At 36.1% G+C, this 10,436-nt stretch overlaps 1 protein-coding gene across 3 annotated transcripts in view; it reads left to right on the top strand.

The window, feature by feature from the left end:
* The window catches only part of alpha-Man-Ia (alpha-Mannosidase class I a), a 350,946-nt gene that overhangs the window by 324,016 nt on the left and 16,494 nt on the right, over positions 1-10,436 (top strand). The gene's annotated exons all lie outside the window — the stretch shown is intronic.

The raw sequence follows: 10,436 nt of genomic DNA, 5'->3' as shown, positions 1-10,436 counted from the left end.
TGAACCATTCCACAGTGAAAGGTTTGATCGTTACATTCTTGAAAATGATGTTCTTCCTTCGAATGTTCTTCGCTAACCGAACTCCCGTTCCACAATCCAACCGTACGTTCTTTTTCCAAGAAAAGGAAACACTGAAACATAGGAGAAATAAATACTATCAGAGAGAAGAAAATTGTGGAATTATGCTGAAACATAATTTATTCATGCCTCGAGAAATTGTGTAGAGAGACAAAATATAAAACCCTTTTGACTTTTCCCCCAGTAGATTTGTCTAATAGACCTTAGATTATATCGATCATACTGAAATTACAGTCTGCGTCGATCATTCTATCACGCAACATCCCCCGTTTCGTACTTTTGCTGGAACAATGCTAAATTCTCTGTAAAAGGGAGGGGGAAAGAATCAGTAGTATAGAAAATTGTTGGTCTGACACTCTGTGACTGTCGACTGAGATGGACGAAATTAGAAAAGTTATTACAAGCTTGGTAATAGTTACTTCGTGGTGCTTGGTCTGTCGCCTTACAATATTTCGAAATTCACCAAAATACAAAACTTTGTGTATGTGTTTGTCATTTTTTCCAGTTTATTAATCCAGGTATTATATATTAGAGGATTCCTCATTTTTTTCTTCACAACGATTATTTTCTTTCGAATTGTGTCGTTTCTCAGATATTTCCACTTATAACGATAGATTTCTCTTTGATACTCCTTCTCAGAAGTTTTCCGTTCATGTTTATTCTAATGATTTCTCTTATGATATACTATGTTGTATTTATGATCAAAAAGGAAGATGTAAATTGCCAATGAGCTTTTCACACCAGCCGTCAAAGTGTTAGGTACTTTGCCACTTTCACTGTGATTATTCTCGAGTTTGTTGCGTGTATAGGTTAAAAATATTATGGAGAAAGTGAAATACGATGGGGACATCGTAAAAACGATCGAGGAATTCAACATACTGAACGAATATGCGAAGAAAGGAAAATTCTACATCAATATGTTCAGTCGTAAGATAATAGCAATTGCTCAGTGCGTTAATATATAATGAAATTAAACAATTGTAACGATTTGCAGTTAATACATACTCTTGTTCAGCCGTCGCAGAGCTGATTCCGTTAGCTTCCCCTTCCGCTGATGAAAACAGACTGACCAACAGTAAAGAATTTTTTTTTCACAGACCTAGATAGCAAAGAGAGGTAAAAATTTTTAGAAAATAAAATACCTTATAGTCTATAATTTTCTTAATAGCTCCGCTTACATTGTCACACGTTGAGAAGAAATCGATCGGTAAGTTCTTCCACCCTATTCAAATATTCATAAATAATCAGGCCTGTCATTCATTTGAAAAGAAGTTTTCATTCCTTTGCAAACTTGGTTCTATTCGCGATATTTCAAGAAAAATAGACCATAATTTATTCAGAGGGTAGGTGATGTGGGAGGGTGCATCGGTGACTAGGGATCAGTTGCAGTCGAACCGTTGCACACGATGGATCAACTACAAGATTATTATAAACAGACTATATTCTTATTATCAGCTGCAGGTCTGTGGCCATATCAGAATAAATACATCCGATCCGTTTACAGTATCTTCATCTTCTTTATTTATCTTTTCCACTTGGGTGCTCAGGTAAAATTGATGTATTAAGTGTGCACACGAGAAACAAAGAGGCTCGCTGCGTGCTATACGATTCAAGCGTAGTTCGTGGAGCACGCGATACCATGTGATTGAATATTTCTAAATACAATAACTAAATATTCATCGTTACTTTTAGATAATCGCTCTTACGAACATAGAACATACCCTGCATGATTGGTTGTGGGATATCTTGTTCATATCAGCGATTGCGGGTTTTCTAGTGAGATATGGTACATATTACTTTCACGCCGACCGAGTGAGTTGTACAGATTTCAATGGCATTCAATTTCAATGTACATAGTGTAAGAGGAATTGTTTAATTGTCAGATAAAACAGCTGATGGAGGAAGTGAAATGCGATTGGAGAACACACAATGATGAACCACTTGAAATTATAAGAAACTTCGCCAATTCGGGAAAGCGTTACTCCGTCTATTTCGCGTGTAAGAAATTATTCTTGACTATATGTATTTCAATCGTTAATTGTAATCATCACAATGAAACTTAGCGTGTCGATATCATAAAAATGTTACAGTGATTGGTTTTACACTAACCTTCGTAGTCATGGGATACGAGACGTGCAATTCTATTTTGGATGCAGTCGCGCCGTTAAATTATACTCGTCCGTACGTTATAGATGCAGTATACTTCATTGACGAAAGGAAGTATCGTTTTTTGATCCTAATATATCAGTATTTTACATTCTTGATATATACATGTGCATTTGTTGGATCAGATTCATTGATTTTTTTGTGGTTGCATCATTTCGCTGCTTTATATGAACTTGTCAGGTAAATCTGAGGAATCACTGTACACGGATAGTTTATTTTCTTGCAGCTATTTTAAATATTTGTGATATTAACACCTTGCTGATCGGCTCATTCGAGCCAAAACCCTTTCGTGCATATTTAAATATGATATGAAAACTTCTAAATAAAATTCAGTATACTTTATTTAATCGTAATGCGTCGAAATCAATCTAGAGTGATCTTTTAAAACTTTGAATTGCTCTCCAGCCTAAGAATTGTATAAACTAACGTAAATGCAGACAGGAATTAACTTGTGACCGTCCAAAATTAGCAAGGTGTCAAAAATAGCAAAAGAAAGGCGAACAATTCAAATAACTAGGCATGATAGCTATCTTTTAATTTCCAATTAACGTTAAATTATAGAAAGAAAAAGTGAATTTTCGCAGAATATATGAGTTTGTATTTAGAAAGATCTTAATTTACAGCTATTACGTTTACCAAGGTGTCATGGAACAGATCAGTCACACTTCAAACAAACATTTAGGTAACAGTAAGAGACTCTTAATAACAGCTGTAGTTATCCACAGAAGAGTAATAAAGTTAGTATTTTATTTTTACTATGGCTATAACGATTCGCCATTTTTACTTCTGTTAATCATGTTTGTTCACAAAGGTATTTGGACATTTTTGAAAATATTGTGTCAGTATCGTACATGTTACTTCTTTTATTAAGTATCATTACCCAAAGCATTAACATATTTTTTGTGAGTAATTCATTTTCTCTTAGTTGTGTAGAAACTTCATAGATAATTTTCAAAGTAACGCTTCTTTTCAGCTGGCTCAAACCATTTTTAAATTAGATGCAAATAGAGAGGCAATGTTGTGTTTGACATGTACATTTAGCGAACTGATATATCTTTTTTACATGACCCACATATGGCAACAATGTTTAAGTACTTTTGACAACGTTACATTGCAGATGTAATTTGAAACTTTTTATTGCTTATAATTATACACATAAGCATTGGAATAATTAGATCGATGGTCACAGATACAATACCAATTGGTATAAGGCTTCTTTGTCTACGCAAAAATTCTTGTTGTTCGTTATGATGAAAACATCCGAAGACTTTCGCTTGCAATTATTCATCGTCTTTAAACCATCCCTTGAAGGTTTCATGCAGGTACATTGTTTTCTAATATTAAGGTTTGTTTAAAATTAACATAGAATAATGGCAAAAATATTTGGATTAAAAATATTATATAAGCGATGGAAACTTTCGTATGCTTTGTCATTTTCAGAAAAATTTTTTAATTATTAATTTCACTATTTCCACGTTTATGTTAAACAGATTTTATAATATTCTCCTTATCACAAAGTCGTCTTCTTAATTAACTTTTTCAGATATTAAAAATATGCATCTCCTATTTCACGGTAATGGCTTCTATAGAAGATCGACACAAATAGTATTGATGTAATATTACAGAAACATGTAATAGAAAATTAATTACTTAAGTAATTAACCTATAGTTAACATAGAATGCACAGAAATGAATGAGACTTCACAGTGTGGTGCTTTCGTAGTTGAGGAATATTAAGTTAATCGCAAACTGAACGAAACTAGTATTGAATTAATTCAGCGGTTGTAAAAATCTAATCGATCCGTGAAGTTTGTATTTATTTTGATGTCAAACCGAGCTGTAATGTTGCAAGAATGATATAATGAGGTTATACCTAACTAGAAAAATGTTTGATTAACCAAAGATTGTATTGAAAGCAGGAACTATAAGCTGGAAACTAGAAGCAACTGTTAGTAACACACAAAGTTAATAAAGTTTGCATTGCACGTTACACTTTCATCGTTCTGCCGCTTTCACGAGTTTATAGACGCTGATTAAGAAAACTACCCCCGGTTTCTTACCCAACGAACTGTAATCAACTTGCCCGCAATTATCTTCATTCTGTGGTGTATTCTGCACTTATATTTTTACGCGACACAGATCAGAAATGAAAATTTGCATCAGAAATTAAATTAACCCTTCCGACCCCGCTAGCGATGCAAAGAATATTATGTCGAATGAATGTAATTTATGCTTCACGCACCCTTTGTACCTGACATAATTGCAGTTACACGAATTAGAAACAACCCTCTTCGTGTAAACAGTAGAGTAAACGCTGTTTAAATTGCACCTCCTGCCAATCATTTTAAGCCACCCTTCGTATAAACATAATATCAGATAATTCAAAGGTAAAAAGTAGGAATAAACGATGGAACGAGGGTGTACTTTCGAGGGAGAATATTCTGTGGAATTGACTATTGATTTTGATCGATAATGGATATCCAGAGGGATGAATACCATGAATTGAATTCGAATTCTCTAAAACAACTCGTTTAGAAATTGTATCGAGGATTCAAATGATAGATATTCGTAAGGAAATTCTTCAGTGCTATCGATAAATTATATTATTCAGGTAAATATCGCATAGTTTAATAAAATTTCTTGATGGATATTTTAAGAACAAAAATTAGCACAATTTCCATTTTGCAATATTTCAACCTTCAATAAATCGTAATGCAATTTAATCAAACGCACACTCTATGTATGTAATATTTATAATATGTAATTTAAAATGAATTTTCAACTGACACTTCACAGGTTGAACATAAAATGGAGCGTAGGTAGACGTGGAAGGAAATCGTAGTACAGTATGAAACCATATCAAGGTACGAATAAAAAAGAAAAATGAGCTAAAAATTATCGAACAGGATCCTGATAAGAGATCTGAGTTGTACGGAGTCTCTCATCAGGTGGAAAGGTTGTGAAGAAAAAAATGAAATCGCATAGGAATCTCGGGTGGAGAGGAAAGAAGGAGACCAAGTCAGCGGCGTGAAATTACAAGCGTCTCGTCTCGGTCAAACTCGAACGATCTTCGACAAAATGGGGAAAGCATTCGTTGGAAACGAAGCGTGAAGCGTCTGCTCGGTAATCAGCGAGCAAGCTCTAGCGACCGAGATCGACTTTGCGATCGCAGCCTGCATTTGTGCGAGGGAAGGCTGGTGAAATAAAAAAGATAGAAAAAAGAAAAACGAAAAGGCGAGAATGATGCTCGATAGAGAGTCCATGTACCCTCGTAACGCTACCGAGATGGTTCTCTTATCTAAAGTGCACGCGTAATGTCTCTATCTGCCATCCACAGGTACATTATCGCTCGAAGCGCGAAGTTACAACGATCACCGGCTGAAATCCGTGAAAGAGAATTATTCTAGACTCGGTCGGCACTGTCAGTTAGTAGCCAACTCGTAGAAAATTACAGTGGTGTGTTTTCCTCTGCTTGTTTGATGCTTTATTGTATGCTGATAAGTGGTGTTCTGTGAGGGCGTGGAATTTTCGAAAGATCACAGGTATTCTTTGAAACTTTCATGTAGCTAGTTTTGTGGAATTTTAAGCTTTAAATTGATGTACCACAAGTGCCATTCTGTTATTCTTTTCTGTCATGAAATTCTGTCAAAGTTCATACATTTCAAAATCAGTCATTATTGGCTATAATTAGTAATTATTCGTTTGATACTAAAAATATTGATAAATCGTTTATGGAGCTATTTTAATAAAGCTTTAAGCTTTAAATTGATATGCCATAAGTACAATTTCGTAATACTTTTCTGTCATGAAACGATACTAATATGTTTCTAAATCTATTATTTAGCCCATGAAGAGAGACCCAATTTTAATTTAATTATGTATTACATATTATTTTCATTCTCTAATTTCGTGGATTAAGGATTAATATACAACAACCTAATTGTACTTCACGATGTCGTCACTTGCAGAAAATGTTTATAGTTTATCAGTACTGAAAAGAAAATTCAATTTCAACGCCTCTATGGTTCCGCACTAACGTTTCAAAGAATGATCGTCCAGGTATATTGCTCTATTCGCATTAATTCGAGCTAATCTCGTAGGATGGTAAGAAACAATGCCTGCAGTGCAGATCTCCGGTTATGTTCCCGGTCACGATGCTCGGCTTCGACGTAAAAAGCTCCGCTGTGTCGAGATACGACGCGAAGCTCATTTTCCTGAAAACCACTTCCACCGGGAGCCGAAAGGCGAGTAAGCATCGGCATCGTGAAGGGAGCAAAAGTGGAGCATGCGAAACCTGCGTCGAAACTTGTTACTCACGAAAGTGCTTCCGTGACTATCTCCAGGCTGTACAGAAGGCTCGTACTTGCACACCCTTACAAGTGGCTGAAAAGCACGCGAGTACTTCTCGCGAGCCGAATCGCCTAGCCGTTTTGCGAACAATCTCTTGCCGGTAATCATATTCGCGTAATCCATCTCCTGGTGTGCTTTCATACCACCGGAAACATTACACGCGACCATTGTCTGTTAACCTTTGAATTTGAACTGATTAAGCAGGTCTTTTTCGGGAATGGGCGAGGTGCACGGAATCTTAGAATATCGCGATATTAGAATCTCAGAATTTTGGAATTTGGGAATTTTGGGATTTGGGAATTTTAGAATATTAGAATTTTAGGGTTTTAGGATCTTAGGATCTTAGAATCCTAGAATCTTAGAATCTTGGAATGATAATGATGCAGCCCACATTTTTTTAGGGCCAAGAGCCACCTTTTTTGAGGGCCACTCTGACCTTTACCTAATCACCCAATGATCATATCAAACATTATTAGAGCGATTTTATTCGACAGAAATAACTGAAAATAAGATGGTACATAAATGGTTTCTTGGGGATGATCGATTCCCGAGGAAAGATTTTTGTGTCGAGTGGTCCAGCTCAGAACTTTATTAAGAAGGTCGAAATTCTTGGAGAAAGACCGAATGCTCGGTTATTGCACCTAAATATATCTCTATGAGTACTGCTCCCAAGGATGCTTGGCCTCATTTTTTGTTTTAATACACTATTATTGCCTGCTCGTTATTGCTACGCGATGCAATATCAAGCTGCTCATATAGCTCCTCTTCCCCTGAACCACTTTCGCGATACAAATTTAATTTCGTGCCCTGTTTAAACTTTTATTTCAGAAAAATTACTTACAACCATCTTAACGCGATTTATTATTTATCTAAAGAAAACTGAACATTTCAGTTTTAATTCAGACAATTGATGACATAAAAGTATCAAAAAATTGTACTTACAGTATATCAATTTAAAACTTAACATTTATTGAAAATTTCTACATAAACGAAATCTGATATAAAATTGTTAAATCTATAAAAAAACACGTCATTTCCAATTAGCACGCGTTCTAGCGCATCACCTTCCTTAATTTCTTCATCTATTTCATTCTTCGCAACACTGCATGAAAATTTTCTCTTCCAAGATGTCCATGAATCGTTAAGGTGTCTCGTCACGTATCTCATAGTTAAGGTGGCATTGGTGGCGGCGTCGGGGCGCGCAATATTGGCCAAGGACCAATTTCAACTCGACTCGCCACCTGATCCACCCCTCTCGTCGTGATTCTCTTTAAGCAGTCCTCCGCGTTCACTCGGTTCTCTCTTGCCTTTTCCGACTCTTCTTTCTTTCTTTTACATCTCCGTTCTCGTTTTCCGTACGCGCGCCAACGACACGGTAATAATCATCACAATTTCATTTTACTGTCCGTGAACCGAGACGGCGGAGTAGACCAGCGCTGGATTCGAGAAAAATGCGTCGAATAAACGGAAATCGGAGCGGAAGAACGGTTGGAAATCTTTTCCGACTATTCTTATGGCTTCCTCTCGTTGAGAATTAGGTGAACGCGTTACGTGGATTGTTTGTTGAAACGCGGTTGCTTTTTTTTTATTGAACCACGTCTCTTATTTTGAGTATGGAAATGGTCTTTCAGAAAATGTTTTCTATGTTTCGATAAAAGCATTGGAAATCTTGGAGAAAATTATTTTTCATTTCTATTATTTTCGAAATATTCTATTTCGAATATTTTATATAAAATAAGAATTAACCAAGATGAAATTAAATTTTTCTATTTTTTAAATTATATTTTATTGCCTGTATTGCCCCCTGATTCAGAGTTATTACTAAAAAGCATGAAATGTTTTAATTCTAATATATCGTCTGGTCGACTCTTCTTTCCATGGTAAAACGAAGCGAGCGAAAGTAAAATAACAGCGAACTTTTCGATTAGTATACGAGTACCTTTGGAATGTATTAATTGGAAACTGGATAGAATGGAAGGAATCAAAAGTGCTGGCCAACACGAATTCGTGAGGGAAGCTGCTTTTTTTCATTTCATTCACGCCGCTCGTTGGTCAAAGGTTTCGAACGAACGGTAATCGAGATAATTGAAAAGTTTACGCCCGTCCCGTGTTATTACCTTTTAATTGCGAAATGGGATATCGTGGACGAGCACAAGGTTTCTAATCGAATACTGTGTGGTTAAATGCTTTAAGATTATACTTTTATAATTGTATTTCATTCTTTGTTGCATGGTCTTTTCCATTTTATACATTTATTCAAAGAATTAATAAAATACAATTAATTATACTAATTTGGAGAAATTTTTGTTCACCAAATCTAGCAATATTTCTTCAAAAAATATTAATCTTCCAACAAATTGATCTTCAATCGTAGAAGGTATACGATTTTCAAGACAAATCACTGCGATATTGTTTCCACAAAATACGAACGAAAAAAAGTTCCAATTATTATCGAATCGTCGCAAAACCTGACGTTTTAATTAGAACTTGCCGGCGACATAGGATGAAATATTTTCCGTGAAGCAATAACAAAGAAACAAACAAGACGACAAGTAATCGAACAAACTTCTAGTGGAAACGTTGCATTGAAGACCCTTCTTCGAACCATCGAACAGAAAAAAAGACAGTAGGTACTTCGAGGTAATGTACAAAAGAACAGCGAAGAAATTCATTTCCCGCTTCGATTCATTAACACCGTTCTGAAAAGGGTTGTAAATTAAATTTCACGGACTCGATTGTGCAACGGACATGCTTACAAAAATCTCACGATCGAATCTCCGGATAAATCCCGTCGATGCTCAAGCTGGTGCAATCATGAAAAGAAGAGGAAAAAAGAAGGGGAAGAATTGATGTCAGAAGAAATTGAAAGAGGGTGCGAGTTGTGGAGGGCGGAAGTCGGGTTAAAGGCCACCAAGCAAGAGGAAGCAGCTTCCTTTTAACGAAGCACCGGCTTAATAAGAAGGTCTCGCTATTAGGCCCTAAGTAAACGAGTTAATCCGACACACCTGTCGAAGCGGAAAGCGTAGCAACACGAGCCGACATCCTCGATAGATGGAGGGCCAACGTTGAATCCTTTTAACTTAACGACCTCGTAAACCAGCCGTCGGTGCTCGGTTAATATAATTAAGGTCTTCACGCTTAACGTTACGTATGATTTTTCAGCAGTTTGCAATTAAAAAAGAAAAGTTATTAACCCATTAATGCTACAATGAAAAATTAATTGATCTTAGTAAGACATTTAACTCTTGGATTGGCGGACCATGGAGAGAATCCCAATTTTAATTTCACTTTACAAATTTTACACTGTTCCTTTAAAAATTATTACTGCGTTTAACTTTCGGTTAATATCTTCGTATATATATTTTGTAACGGTGCAATTGCATTAATTCGTTGTTACATGATTAAATTGAATGTTCCTGTTACGGGGATCACAGGTACCTGTTACGAAAGCGATTACGTCTTTCTCGTGGATGCCACACCTCTGTCTTCAGCATCTCTCGTATTAGGATAAACTGCTGCGATTACGACAGGTGGAGCCGATCGTATTTTGCAATTTTCCTGTCGGCTGTACTGCCCAGCGAGATGCGGCAAATTGCAGCGTGCTATTTATGACCGGGATACGCACATTTCGTTGCATCACGCCGCATCGGACACCTCAAACTTGCTGCGATGCACCCGGAGAAATACAGTGGCTCTCATTGGGATTCAATCGGTTCGTTTTTTAATTCAGATTTTTAGATTGGCATCGTGCAAAATTTTCTCCCTTTTATTTCTAATTATACAATATTCGAGATATAGATCATAGGTGATTTTTATAACAGTCAACGTATTAAGCTTCTAAA

The sequence above is a fragment of the Osmia lignaria genome, chromosome 6, assembly GCF_051020975.1.
Source record: "Osmia lignaria lignaria isolate PbOS001 chromosome 6, iyOsmLign1, whole genome shotgun sequence".
In the NCBI taxonomy this organism is placed as follows: Eukaryota; Metazoa; Arthropoda; class Insecta; order Hymenoptera; family Megachilidae; genus Osmia; species Osmia lignaria.
The sequence above is the reverse complement of the archived record's forward strand: the minus strand, read 5'-3'. Positions and strand labels throughout refer to the sequence as shown.